Genomic DNA, 5,705 nt, shown 5'->3' on the forward strand with positions numbered 1-5,705 from the left:
AGTGTGATATGCCGACAGATTGTGCGATGTGCATTTCTACGCCGACAGTTTGTCTATCAATGCGCTATGCCGACAGTTTATGTGACGTCAGATACTTCTACCGACACATTTGTTGCCAGTGTTCTACATTTCAGCACAAATGCAAGTGCACAATATTTTGAATGCAATTACATTCATAATATTAAACTCATGTTCAATATGCAATACATACAAACAATTGCACTCTTCTATTCATCACAAGATATCGTTGACCAATGCGTTCATTCAATATATATAGAAGATTCATTAGTTTTCTTCACTCAAGTTAGCTACAACCATTATGGAAATGCACAAGTCACATATACAAGAGAGGCATGTTACAAACATAATGGCCAAAGTTCATAAGAGATCAAGTGCTTGTTCACTGGACTGCTACTCCTACAGAATATTATGGAAGACCAACTCTTCAATTGCCAAACCAAATCAACTTCCGTATGAACAAAATGTGTCATCCATGTTCTCAACAAAAGCAATCACGAGAACATCTTCAATCAGCCAGTGGACTTGCTACTTTCTACCATTTGTCCCTAGAAAAGAACTCATATGTTTCAGCAATCTTTGAAATAATACAATGTATTCAAATTTATGAGTTGCCTTCGAGTCCAAAGGTCTAAGAAACAAGCATTATTACATATACATGTGCCAACAGTCATATATGTAATAGTGTACTTGGTGAAAACAAGTCAATTTAAAAGACATCGCTTGTGTTGCGGTTCATGCATGCTATGAAACATTTTGTGGTATTCAATAGGGGTTCGCATATGTTGTTAAAACAAGTCAATTTAAAAGACATCGCTTGTGTTGCGGTTCATGCATGCTATGAAACATTTTGTGGTATTCAATAGGGGTTCGCATATGTTGTTTTCTGCTATGGTTAAAATCCTAAAACTAAACAGATGCTGCAATAGGCTACGACACCTATGTTTACCTAAAAAAGGAGTCAGGTGTAATCCTAACATGTGGACTGAACTAAATATGCTTCGCAGAAAAATAATGGTCAAGTATTTTTTTGTGGTTGATCTTTAAAAGAGAGCAAGCTTCAGTTTAGCTACTAGGAATTGCACACTGACAGACAATTGTACCACTGACCGTATTTGAACAAATAGCAAGCAAACATTCAGTTTAGCTTGCGTACTAAATCACACATTTAGCCTGCGTACTATTTGCATGACAATGGCGGTTGCGTTGCACACATATAACGTAGAAACCAAACATTCTATGTTCTACTATAGCCCAGATTTAGTATCACCTTATCGTGCCCTTAATTCTTATCTATTTCCAATAGAAACTAGATACTCTAGTAGCCTCATGCATCATCTATTTATAATGACACTACAAACTGCACTACATGTGTTTAGTTATGATGCATGAAACCTGACAAGAAAAATGCAAAGATTGCCCAAAAGAAGAAGAATATTGTTTAGCTCAAACTGAGGACCCTTTTCCCCATTCTGAACCTATCTCTTCCTACCCAAGCATCAAGCGAAACATGGCAATGCCAACTCATGGAAAAAAGTAAGAATAATACCTAGTGTTTCCACATTTCCGATTCCTTGAGAAAAGAGAACTTGATGCATCTCTCCAATTTATCGTTGCATTTTTTCTGTGCGCCCTAGTAGAGTAGAAACTTGTTCATCTTGTCGATGAAATTGAATTTCCATTGCAAGTGTTGTTGGTGGTTCAGCTGCTTCTTCAGGTTGTTTCTGCAAAAAAAAATAGAGCAAATGAGGCACCTAATTTATTTCTACAATGAAGTCAGTGCAATGTATACTTGTCATCGATTAATATGCAGTCACGTGCATGGCTGTACTAAAGAAAAACACATGATGTGTATGTGTGACTAACAATTAGTGTCTCCGCTTGTGCGGTAGGAACTCCAATTTTACGTGTATGTGCTCTGACAAATATTTCATCTCTCTGCATGTCATAGCCAAGTTCTTCAGCCTGCAACAATTTTTTTCCCTAATAATTAGAAAACCAACTAATCGGATGCATAACTTTCAAAAAGAGGTGCTTGAGTTTACCAATTCATGCCTGCTACGAGCATAGCTCTTGATGCCAGCTACACTTAGCAATGACAACTCCGAATAAACTTAATTATTGGCTCGCTGGGACGAGCCGCCTACTTCCCCAGAGGGCCTCATGTTTTCTCCGAATGCTAAATATTTTCTTTTTATTTCAACAAGAGCTCTCAACTTACTTTTGTTTTCTGCAATACTTGCAAGCCTCGATTGTTCATATGCTGGGAGCTCACTTCCACCTCTTGTTCCTTCCATCTTTTCTCCTGCAAGTAGCACATATCAGACCATGATGCTTAATAAAAAATAGTGCAAAATATGCATACTGAGCAAATTATGTGATGAGTTAAATACATGGCAACAACTTTTATCGAGAAGCAGAAGGTTAAAACTGCACTATCCACCAAGCAACTTCGTGTGAATTAGTAGTATAATTAAGAAACATAGTTATGAAAATATAGATAGGAGAAGTGGACATTCATTACGAATATACATACCAAATAGAAAAAAACGTAAATAGTAGGGCGCCAAGGAAGAACAAACTGAGACTAGAGAAATGCAATTTTCCATTACCCCTTTTATCCCTACAATTTCGTGACTATGATTTCTGAAGTTTACGGAGACCTCCACTTGAGCAGACTAAAACAGAAGTTAAAATAAGATATGCCACAAACAGACTTGAGCAGAGAGTAAATGGAGGCTATGTTAGCAGATTCAGAAGGTTTCTTGATTTAGTAAACATTAAACTTGTGATCCCTGAGACAACAAACAAGTAGAAATAATGAGCACCTAGATTAGAAGTCTACTGGTTAGGAGTGAAAGAACAAGAAGATATCCAGTACAAGAAAAAGGAAATTCAGAGGCATGAGAAATATGTTTGAGCTCCTTCTAGAACTGCACAGAAATGGAGGTAGTGGTTCAGAAGTGTGCTCATCTCCTCCTCCTCATTCTTCCTCTATGCCTTGAGCTCATTCTGGAGCTGGTTTGCATCAACCTTTTGTAATCCTGTGGCACAAGAGTTGAATCCATTAATTGGTACATAGATAGATAAAAACACGTGACTGAAATTCTGAAACTGAAGCAACATTGATACAAGTAGCGCAGAAAAAGAAAAAATATTAAATTGGTTTATCATTAATTACTTTATTGTGCAAATTAATTGTCAGAGTTTGAAGCTGTTACGGAAATGCATGTCCTATTTTAGAGCTAGCACTCAGGAAATAACATGTCCAAATTATCAAAAGGGAAATATGTTTGATATGAACTCTGAAGCAATAACAACAATCTTAGACAAGTCGAGGAATAAACTAGCAGATGGTTTACAATATAATCCGTTGCCAAGCTATATAACACCCCCCGTAAATTTGGGCTGCATGTATAACAAAAGTAAAGGCAAGTAGGTCAACATACAGCGGAAGCAACTAATGGCCACCACACCCCATAATCTCTCTCTTCATTTTTTAGTCTCTAAAGTAAATAAATAATGATTGTGAAATCTGAGGCACAACCGAAGGAAAAGCAAATTCGCATAATCATTTAAAACTTCCCATACACTACATACAGAGTCCAACTTTTAGTGTTAATATTGACCTTATAACATGTTCTGTACAAAGATGCAAACTGCAATACTAATTTCACAATTTCCCACCGGCACTTTTGGAATGTGAGTTGCTAATTAACGACAAGCACAATGGCCTTCTAGGAAACTAAATGTACATACTACATCGGGTAAATTTTCCAAATACAGGTGGCCAACATAATTTATTCAGTCTGAAACTTAAGGTGCTGCAAAAGATTGTGCTTCATTGGTTCAAGAGAAGGAAATTTGGATTGCGGGACCTCTCCTTTTCTCACCCCTGAAGAAATAATTACTGTTGTGCAGTAAGCAAATTCAGGCCGGAGGAAGGAGACGAACAGAAGGGGAGAGAAGAAAATGCTTACATTTGTCCATGGCGTCAGAGTAGCGGCGTCCCCGGAAGGGAAGAAGCAAGCACATAGAGCACCTGCGTGCGGGCGTGAGGAAACCACATCAGGAAGGGGAGCGGCCAAAACAAAACTAACCAACAGCCCGGGGGAGAGAGGGGCAGGGAGGAGACCTTCCATGGCGGCTGCCGGTGCGTGGTTGTGGAAATGGAGCCATAGGTGGATCTGGCGCTGGGAGCAGAGGAGCTCGACGTCAGATGGCGCTGGCTGATCTAGGTGCGCCAGGGCCGCCGCCTGACCTGCTTCGGTCGCGGTGGATCTCCTGCTTTGGGAGGCGCCGTTGGTGGTGGGAGAGGCGGCAGCGCGAGCAAATCGGCCGGCAAGTCAGGGGCCGGCGGCGGCAGGTGACCTAGGTTTAGGTTTAGGTGGGAGAGTGTGTGGCGTGGGAGGAAGAGAAAGAGTTTTTTTTAGTTGAAGATGGGTGGCCGGGCGGAGAAAGAGATAAGATGGGCTTAGCCAAAATTTTGGAGTCTCTCGTGCGCAAAACTTGTCCCGCGTGGCTCGGTCCAAACATACGCCGACACTTTTTCTATCGCCAAGCAACAGCGACGGATAATCTAACAGCTAAAAAAGCATACACGGACACATTGTATGTCCGCACACCTTTGAGCATTAATGGCACATAGAACGTCGTCACTCTAGAGCAACTCTCACATTCGATGTGTCGTTATTGTTTTCGATAGACAATGTGTCGCTAATGTACACTTATGCCAACAGATGCGTGTCGTCATTGTAGTGTCGTGGTGTAGTGGGCACTCCGATAAATATCCGGTGACCCCCGGAACTCATCCGGTGTCCGAATATAGTCGTCCAATATATCAATCTTTATCTCTCGACCATTTCGAGACTCCTCATCATGTCCGTGATCATATCCGGGACTCCGAACTATCTTCGGTACATCAAAAGACATAAACTCGTAATACCGATCGTCACCGAATGTTAAGCGTGCGGACCCTACGGGTTCGAGAACTATGTAGACATGACTGAGACATGTCTTCGGTCAATAACCAATAGAGGAACCTGGATGCTCATATTGGCTCCTACATATTCTACGAAGATCTTTATCGGTCAAACCGCATAACAACATACGTTGTTCCCTTTGTCATCGGTATGTTACTTGTCTGAGATTCGATCGCCGGTATCTCAATACCTAGTTCAATTTCGTTACGCCAAGTCTCTTTACTCATTCCGTAACGCATCATACCGCAACTAACTCATTAGTCACAATGCTTGCAAGGCTTATAGTGATGTGTATTACCGAGAGGGCCCAGAGATACCTCTCCGGCAATCAAAGTGACAAATCCTAATCTCGAACTATGCCAACTCAACAAACACCATCGGAGACACCTGTAGAGCACCTTTATAATCACCCAGTTACGTTTTGACATTTGATAGCTGATGTCTACTACACAGCCTTCTTCTTGTAGACGTTGTTGAGCCTCCAAGTGCAGAGGTTTGTAGGACAGTAGCAAATTTCCCTCAAGTGGATGACCTAAGGTTTATCAATCCGTAGGAGGCGTAGGATGAAGATGGTCTCTTTCAAGCAACCCTGCAACCAAATAACAAAGAGTCTCTTGTGTCCCCAACACAACCAATACAATGGTAAATTGTATAGGTACACTAGTTCGGCGAAGAGATGGTGATACAAGTGGTATATGGATAGTA

At 40.8% G+C, this 5,705-nt stretch overlaps 1 long non-coding RNA gene across 2 annotated transcripts; it reads right to left on the reverse strand.

Moving 5' to 3' along the window:
- Positions 1-230: 230 nt before the first annotated feature.
- Positions 231-4,465, reverse strand: LOC119327389. Of its 2 annotated transcripts, none has more exons than XR_005158494.1 (6): positions 4,154-4,465; positions 3,999-4,060; positions 2,240-3,062; positions 1,885-1,983; positions 1,568-1,742; positions 231-566 (listed from the first exon to the last, which is right to left on the reverse strand). It is a non-coding gene; the product is annotated as an uncharacterized LOC119327389 (long non-coding RNA). The 2 variants fall into 2 exon arrangements; XR_005158493.1 differs by having other exon boundaries at positions 2,064-3,062.
- Between the last annotated feature and the right edge of the window lie 1,240 nt (positions 4,466-5,705).

This window comes from Triticum dicoccoides, chromosome 7A (assembly GCF_002162155.2).
Source record: "Triticum dicoccoides isolate Atlit2015 ecotype Zavitan chromosome 7A, WEW_v2.0, whole genome shotgun sequence".
Lineage (NCBI taxonomy): Eukaryota > Viridiplantae > Streptophyta > Magnoliopsida > Poales > Poaceae > Triticum > Triticum dicoccoides.